Genomic DNA, 9,649 nt, shown 5'->3' with positions numbered 1-9,649 from the left:
AAAGCAAAATGAAAGATAAATGGTGTGATTTGCACTACAAGTCTATTACATTATGGCATGTACATATAGTTTACCTCTGCAATTCAAATATTTGTTCAACCACCCTCCTATCAGCATGTGGGCTTGTTTAAATATGTATAAATCTCTTTTGAGGAAAAAATTGAATTCCCAGCTGTAGTGGAAAGTTTTTGAAAGGTGCACCATCTTCCCTCCACTTGTCCCTCTGCTCCCTCCGGTAAACCTACGGCAGACACAATGAGGCTGGCCCCACAAAGACACAGGTATGGACCGCTTTGTGCCTCATGAGATCCCAGTAGTCCCCCCTCAATGTTGAGACAGAGAGGAGAGATGGTCTGGGTCTGGTTCAGAATGGTAAAGACTGGCTGTACAGCAGCATGATGATCCATCTCAAGGCATCCACTGAACAGACCACACTGCAGCAACATGGTTTTATGGGTTGACATGAATAGTGTCACAAAAAAATACTATTAAGTGCAATAACAGATGTACTCTATAACAATTTCAATGCCAGCAAAGTGAAACATTCAATAGTGCCTAGATACATGTCAAATATAGCCAGGCTGTCAGATGGCTGTGTTTATTCTACAGTGTTGCAAAGGGGAGGTTTGATCTGAGAGAGAAAAGCCTACCCTCTGAGTAAGGAAGAGGCCTTGGATTTGCCCAGGAGTGAAAGGGGGACAGAGAAGGGTATTCAGAGCATGGTTCTTCTCGTTCATCATCTGGCCCCTTACATTTGAATACTCTCACCCTGTGCAGCTGAGAGAATGCTTCAGTTTTCACATTGTTGCTGAGAGAATGCTTTAGCCTTCGCATTGTTGCTGAGAGAATGCTTCAGCTTTCACATTGTTGCTGAGAGAATGCTTCAGCTTTCACATTGTTGGCTTTTTCTTCTTTTCGATCGGCAATTAAATGCATTTCAAATTGAACAACTGTGCAGAAAGCAATTATGGTGAGAGAGAAATCCATTGCTTTTAACCTCCTTTGTTAAGGTTTTGAATTTTGGGGCAAATGTTTTATTATGTGAATTTCACAATCAAAAACATATTTGTAGAGAAGATGCCACACAATTTAATAAAGAGTTATTCATTTGAAATGTAAATGTTTAAAAGAAATTATCATTTTATTCTCTTATTTCCCTTCTATTTTAAAAGCAGAGACTGTTTCTTGTAGCACAGGAGGTTGGTGGCACCTTAATTGGGAGAACGGGCTCGTGGAGCGCAATAAGTGGAATGGTAACAAATACATCAAACACATAGTTTGCAGGTGTTTGATGCCATTCCATTTGCTGCGTTCCGGCCATTATTATGATCCGTCCTCCCCTGAGCAGCCTCCTGTGTCTTGTAGGTAACATCCGACAGTAGGCTGGTTGTCCTTTCTTGTGTCATAGTCTCCACCCGGGTCATGTGATCAGTCAATTAGCATACACTGTCATCTGGTCATTTTCAGCTTAAACACCCTCCACACGTGTAGTGTTAGCTTTATGTACAAAGCATCAACTGCAAAACCAATCTCTTCCCCCAGCCATGCATTTTTAAATAACTGTAAATAACTCCAAAACCTCTTCTTACAAGGTTTACCCCTGGAGCACTTTGTAACTTATCAGGGCCGTGCCTCCTCTAATGCCTGCATTATGCTCAAATGGGAATCAGTAAGCAGTTGGGTGGGAAGCACTGGAGAAAGAATCACTGAATGGTCTAGCCAATATTCCGATTTTGGCATAGTGAAAAAATAGTCATTTTGTTTTCAGCAGTCAATTCCAAAACAATATACCATATTTTATTCCCTTGTTATACTGTAATTGTTGAACAATTCTGCCTGCGCTTGGAAGATCCTGAGACTCGGGACAGAGGAACAGAGGATAAATATATGCTTACTTAAAGAGGATCATGCGCTATAGGATTTTGACAGGGCTTGTGAGAAGAGCATTAACAGCCAAGCACTTTAACCACTCAACCCTCTTTTTCCCCCACTATAATGCAAAAGGAAGATACAGTGATTGAAAAGTGCCCAAAGTCTTTTTGTATTTCTAATTTCCATCTTTAACAGTACAAAGGGGCAGATGACTAATTAGGCCCTTTATATGCATGTAATGAGCATGTATGCTACTGTAGGTTCCCCATATACAGAGCATTCTGTATATGTCCTTATTACGTCCTTATTCTAAAATTTATTAAAAATCTATTTTCCTCATTAATCTTCACACTATACCCCATCATGACAAAGCAAAAACAGGTTTTTAGAATTTCTTTCCAAATAAAAATAAAAAATGAAATATCACATTTAAGGATTATGGTTTAAGATGTTATACTGGGCCCCTATATCTATAGGCTACGCCACCCAGTTCAATGTATAGGCAATATACAGTAAATCATTACCTGGCATGGTTGGAATTTGAAAAATTTGGCAGTTCAAGTACAAAGCTTTCCATACCCAGGTTATTTCAAGGTGTGTTTGGGAAAGCATCATGAAGGCAATTTAGGTGGCTTGGTCGATCATGCCTCTGAACAAAGACCAGAAACACAATACTGCCCCCTGAAGTCAATTAGACGTACTGCAACCAGCCCATTAGAGGGCTGGTTCGAATCAAAGGACACAGCTGCTCCTCCAGTTAGACTGTAGGTGCTGTATTTATTATTGATCTCCATTAACTGCTTCTAAGGCAGCAGCTACTCTTCCAGGGGTCCAGCAACATTAATGCAGTTTATACAATTTTTGAAAACATTTTAAACATTACAATATATTCACAACACACTGTGCGCTCTCAGGCCCCTACTCCACCATTACCACATATCTACAGTACTAAATCCATGTGTACGTGTGTGTATATAATGTGTATGTTATAGTGTGTGTGTATGCATGTGTCTGTGCCTATGCTTGTGTTGCTTAACAGTTCCCACTGTTTTATAAGGTGTATTTTTATCTGTTTTTAAATCAAATTTTACTGCTTGCATCAGTTACCTGATGTGGAATAGAGTTCCATGTAGTCATGCCTCTATGTACTACTGTGAGCCTCCCATAGTCTGTTTTGGACTTAGGAACTGTCAAGAGACCTCTTGTGCCATGTCTTGTGGGGTATACATGGGTGTCCGAGCTGTGTGCCATTAGTTGTAACAGACAGCTCGTAAATACAATTAGTGATGAAGTCAATCTCTCCTCCACTTTGAGCCAGGAGAGATTGACATGCATGTTAATAATATTAGCTCTCTGTGTACATCCAAGGGCCAGCCATGCTGCCCTGTTCTGAGCCAATTGCAATTTTCCTAAGTCCCTTTTTGTGGCACCTGATCACACGACTGAACAGTAGTCCAGGTGCGACAAAACTAGGGCTTGTAAGACCTGCCTTGTTGATAGTGCTGTTAAGAAGGTAGAGCAGAGCTTTATTATGGACAGACTTCTCCCCATCTTAGCTACTGTTGTATTAATATGTTTTAAATTTCCACATGATTTATTACAGGATTTAGTTGAGGTTTAGGTTTTAAAGTACAAATACAATGCTTTAGAAGTTTTAGAAATAGACTAACTTATTCCTTGCCACCCACTCTAAAACTAACTGCAGCTCTTTGTTAAGTGTGGCACTCATTTCAGTTGCTGTAGTAGCTAACATGTAGTGTTGAGTCATCCGCATACATAGACACACTGGCTTTACTTAATGCCAGTTGCATGTCATTAGTAAAGATTGAAAAAAGTAAGGGGCCTAGACAGCTGCCCTGGGGAATTCCTTATTCTACCTGTATTATGTTGGAGACTTCCATTAAAGAACACTCTCTGTGTTCTGTTAGACAGGTAAATCTTATCCACATTATAGCAGGGGGTGTAAAGCCATAACACATATGTTTTTCCAGCAGCAGACTATGATTGATAATGTCAAAAGCCGCACTGAAGTCTAACTAAACAGCCCTCACAATCATTTTTATCATCAATTTCTCTCAGCCAATCATCAGTCATGTGTGTAAGTGCTTGTTGAATGTCCTTCCCCATAAGCATGCTGAACGTTTGTTGTCAAATTGTTTACTGTAAAATAGAATTGTATCTGGTCAAATACAATGTTGTCCAAAAGTTTACTAAGGGTTGGTAACAGGCTGATTGGTCAGCTATTTGAGCCAGTAAAGGGGGCATTACTATTCTTAGGTAGCGGAATGACTTTTGCTTCCCTTCAAGCCTGGGGGCACACACTTTCTAGTAGTCTTAAATTGATAATATGTCAAATAGGGGTGGCAATATCATCCACTATTATCCTCAGAAATTTACCATCCAAATTGTCAGGACCCAGTGGCTTGTCATTGTTGACAGACAATATTATTTTTGACCTTTTCCACACTCACTTTACGGAATTCAATATTACAATGCTTGTTTTTCATAATTTGGTCCGATATACTTGGTTGTGTAGTGTTTGTTGCCGGCATGTCGTGGCTAAGTTTTCTAATCTTGCCAATGAAAAATCATTGCCTAAATGTACACTAATTACCACAGTCACAAAGTCAAAATGGTCTAAATCGTAAAAATGTATGAAAACAAAAAGTTTCTTTTTGGTCTTAATTTAAGGTTATGGAGGCATACAGTTAGCGGTGTGTTTAACCTAAGGGTAAGGATTAGGCTTAAAATCAAATTTTCCGAAAATAAATTGTAGAAATAGACAAGGTTTATGACTTTGTGATTGTGGTAACTTGTGATGACCAGGCACAACTCTGATATAAAGTTGTTGTTTTTTTCCGAAGATGCCAGGTTGTCACGTGTCCTTTTTATATCTGTACTCTTGTAACAATCTTATCACTACAAAACTTCTATTCGATCAAATAAGCCCTTAAATATTTTGTCAACCAAATTCGACACTCTCACATTGACCTCCATACAAAAACTCCTCTCTTGGTGAAAGAAAAAAAATGAAGAACCCCATCAGCTGGAGAAGACAGATTTTGTCCTCAGTTATCTCTCCTCTCACTTCTTCCTCTCTGTTCAGAGTGCTGGTTTAAATCAGGTGATTCAGCTGCTGCTCCAATCAGTTCTTCCCGTTTTCAGACAACTGAGCTCTGTTTTCAATGAATGAAACTGTGCTCTCCATTACCATTAGAAAAGACCCTCTTTCTCCCAACCAACACATTATATTCCTTGAAATGTGTGCAGAGCACAACACATAATATTCACTTAGCCATTCAGGAAATGGGTACATTTTGCCATCAACATGGTAATGAGTAGATCATTTCACAAATTAAACACATTACCGCCTGTGATACCTTTTGAAATGTTATTAAAGGAGAATGTCAATTTGCAGCACTTCAAAGGCTGAGCAGCACTTTCCCTTCACGCAACGCTGGCCTTTCATTTGGAACTTTCCATTTTAGAACAGTGCCACTTCCATTGGGGCTGATACAGAGGACTCTCGACACAACCGGGCAACATTGTCTCCCAAACAAAAGACGACAACACACTGCATGCATATTCCACGCCGGTGCAATTAGCAACTCGAAAAATCAACAGCGCTCAAATTGTTCTCATACAATGTCCAATCACTCAGTGCAAAATCAAAGGGTAATAATAAATTAATATTGGGAATTAGGTGGAACAAATGGAAAGGATAAAACCAATACTTCCTCATCTACAATTTTAAAGGGGATTCGCATATACACAATAGAAGCATACTTTTTGATAGAATAGTGTATACGTATCCAAAAAAAAGATTGTGAGCAGAGGGAGACCATATAAGGGCCATACTGGGTTCTCTGTCCAAATGCTTATGGAATCTTCCTTTTCATATGGCAGATGATGTTTCAATTGCACCTCCTTCTGCTACTTTTCTGCCACAAAAAAACAAATGAAAGACACAAGGCATGATTTTCAAGAACTGATCATTGCATTTCTAGGAATCATCATCATTATTGCGCTCATAATAGGCCCTAAAACACTTTCTATTATTCCGGTTTTCTTAGAATTTTGTGTAACGTCAGGACATCAGGGACAGTTTAGGTATCGGTAGGTGACAAATCTCAGAAAAACAACGTATACTATTTTAAGTTTGAATAGAACCCATTTACCTGCATCTACTGCTACTTCCCTGAACAGGAAGTTATCCACTGTTCCTAGGCTGTCATGGAAAATAAGAAGTTGTTCTTAATTGACTTGCCTAGTTAAATAAAGGTAAAATAAAAAATAGCAGGACAAAAAGGTTTCATATTACCTTGTAACAATGGAGTGCTGGACTACAGTGACAAGTGGCACATAAGAATTCACTCATAACATTTTACATAACCACAAATACTTATTTTCAAGAACACTTGCCGCCATAGTGTTTCAAGGAGCTGATTCTGCCCCAAAGATGGCTCTCTAGCCCCCCCATGTGTTCCAATGGTGGCTTTGGGGGTCTATTGGACACAAAGTTCCCATTTCACGACAAGCTTCAGTGAAAGATATAACGTAATTCATTCAAAGATCTATTGAAATCAATGTTAAAACAGCAGGATTTATTGATGTTTTTTTGTCCAAGAAAATGAGATTGTTTTTGGAGAGATATATCTTGAAAATGTACTTCTAGATTTAAGGAAATTGGTAATGCATTTATAAACAGGATATAACGTGTATACTGTATGTAAAGATACATAATGAGAAACATATACACACAGTCTAAAGTTGTTTTGTTAAAAAAGAGCATACTCATGGAGGTTTGGGGAAACATTCAGTTGAACACATGATTTCAAAAGAGCTCATTAGGGATCTATGAGAGGATTCCAGTGTGACTAGTCCCATACTGTTGTAGAGTACAGTACATTAAAGGTTAGTCATCCATTGGATGATGTCAATTGTAAAATCAAACAAACCCTTCCTCAGATATTTACATGTACAGTTCTATATGTTAAGCAGTGAAGACCAGATAACAGTAAACAGAGAAAGGTAGACCTAGATGATAAAAGTTTTTTCAAATGTTCAAATTGTTTATGATGAAACTCCTACAGAATTATGCCTTTTTGCAGTAAAGACACCAAAGTAGAGGTTGAAGTTCATACCTGTTACCAGAGGGCAGAGTAGAGCAGAGTAGAGTTGAGAGTTGAGCGTAGAGTTGAGCGTGGTGTGAATGGTGTAAAAAAGCTCGCTACTGTGGTATCTCTGTGGGTGGGAATGGGTATCAGATTAATGATATGAGAAAAAAAATCGCAAATTGTCATGGAGTGCCAAAATCTTTTTTATTTTTCTGTTACTGTGCATCTCATCTGCTACAACGTGATTTTTATTTGAGGGCGCGCATTGTGCAAACATACTGACAACATTGTGATCTGGGCTCTTAAAGACACTGTGTGGGTATTTGTATCACTTGTCCCTAGAAATCTTTGTTGGATAATTATTCCGGGAAAGAGCGGTTTAATTTCTTGTAGGCCTGCAGCCCACTGTCAATGCTATCTGTCATCAAACGAAATGGATTGGAAATTCAAAAGTGAACCTTGAAGTTTCATTTTCTGGAATATGGGAGAGACAAACACCATCAACTCAAATTAGTTTAATCTCTGTGTCTTATTGGAATTTATTGACCACATCATTGCTGGGAACTGGTGTACAAATACATTTTTTAGGGTGAAAGTAGAAGATTACAGCAGTGTGAAAAAGACAATGAGAGCTCTTGTGCTAGGGTTGGTCTGTTTTGTGACATGACCTAGTTCTACAGAGGCTCAGTTTCCTCTAGTGTGTAGCACGGTAGAAGGGATCGTCTCAAAGCAGTGCTGCCCTGCCCTCGGGTCTGATCCTGCTAACGTGTGTGGACTTTTATCTGGATGAGGACACTAAACCCTGGGGTGGACCAATGAGAAACTGAGATGACCGTGAAAGGTGGCCAACTACATGTTTTAATCAAACTTGCAGGTGCTTTCCAGTAACTAATGAAATTATAATGTTGAAAATGTCAAACTGTACACTTTTAAGATATCTGCATTTTATTACATTCCTTACACACGCATGTAATTTCTAACTTCAAGTTAAAATTAAATGTAAAAAGTGTATTAGTATGTTTTGTAGTATAGCTATAAACTATTATCTATATTCCCTCCCTGTGTCTAGGTAACTTTGGTGGCTTTGACTGTGGTCAGTGTACGTTTGGCTGGACAGGACCAAACTGTGACGTGCATAAATCCCCAGTGGTGAGGAAGAACAGGAGTTCCTGGATGTGTTGGACCGGGCCAAGAACACCACCCACCCAGACTATGTCATTGCCACACAGCACTGGCTGGCCCTGTTGGGGCCTAATGGAACCCAGCCCCAGTTCTCCAACATCTCCATCTATGACTTCTTTGCATGGCAGCACTACTACTCTGTCAGAGACACTCCTTGGGGAATGTGATCCATCATACATAAACAAACAAGCAAACACAAACAATATATTATAATGATAATCATTTACATGTGTACAATGTTGAACAATTTAACTTCTATGGACATGATTGCACTTCTAAGACTAGAATGTTCCATCTGGATGTCTATCTGGATGTCGATCCAAGCACATTGATTCTCCCGTAAAGGACCTGCCCTCATAACTTGGCACAGATACCACATACTCAGTCTGGAGAGAAACCTGCAGGTAAGAGTGTAAAGGTAAATTAATTGTTGTATTTGTCTTACAAAATATGAATATGCACGTGGGAAAATGTCAGCTTCCTTGAATGAGTGTATCTGAATAGTTTATCCTCTGCAGAGACTGACTGGCAATGAGACCTTTGCTGTTCCATTCTGGAACTTCGCCACAGGGAAGACTGAGTGTGACGTCTGTACAGACTCTCTCCTGGGGGGGCACAACCCAGATGACTCCTCCCTCATCAGTAACCAGTCCAGGTTCTCCAATTGGGGGGTGGTGTGTGACAGGTCTGAAGCAATTTGTGTCACACTTTTGAATGTATGCATCTCAGCTGATTACATAAATAAATGTGTATTTTGATTGGTACTGTTTCTTAATTAACCCAGTAATGCCAAATTCAGTGTTTCATCAAAAAAAAATCATATTGTTTTGATACCTTAAACGGGTCTTAAATTTCAAAATCAAGCTAGATCCTTGGTATGACCATCTTAAAACAAGTCCTTATGTTAGCTTAGACTCTAGAGCACGATTTCCCAAAACTCGGTGCTCGGGACCCCAAGGGGTGCAACGTTTAGTTTTTTTGCCCCAGAACTACACAGCTGATTCAAATAATCAAGATTAGATTATATGAATAAGGTGTTTAGTGTTAGGGCAAAAATAAATATCTATGTGCATCCCTTGGTGTCCCCAGGACCGAGTTGGGGATATTCTGCTCTAGAGTCTAAGCTAACAAAAGGAATTCTTTTAAGATGGTCATACCAAGGATCATTTCGCTATTTGATTTTGATTTTTAAGACCCGTTAAGGTATCAAAAAAAAGAAAGAAAAAAAATACTTGATGAAATGCTGAATTTGGCATTACTCCTATTAGCCCATAGAAATGCATTGAATAACAGATTCACTACATTGGAACAACAAGATAGTCCTTCAACAAAAAGTTAAGGAAGTTTGTTTTGAAGTGTTTGTCCTACAGTTTATCTGAGCGATACAAGAAAGACAGGAGAACACATTATTGTTAATGTATTTAACCCCTTTTGTAGGCACTAAACTATCTCCATATATACTTCTATTCATTTTTTTA

General features: G+C 39.0%; 1 pseudogene; it reads left to right on the top strand.

The window, feature by feature from the left end:
* The first annotated feature begins 255 nt into the window (after positions 1 to 255).
* Positions 256 to 9,294, top strand: LOC135546871 (L-dopachrome tautomerase-like; annotated as a pseudogene).
* The last annotated feature ends 355 nt before the right edge of the window (positions 9,295 to 9,649 follow it).

This window comes from Oncorhynchus masou, chromosome 10 (assembly GCF_036934945.1).
Source record: "Oncorhynchus masou masou isolate Uvic2021 chromosome 10, UVic_Omas_1.1, whole genome shotgun sequence".
Taxonomy (NCBI): Eukaryota; Metazoa; Chordata; class Actinopteri; order Salmoniformes; family Salmonidae; genus Oncorhynchus; species Oncorhynchus masou.
The sequence above is the reverse complement of the archived record's forward strand: the minus strand, read 5'-3'. Positions and strand labels throughout refer to the sequence as shown.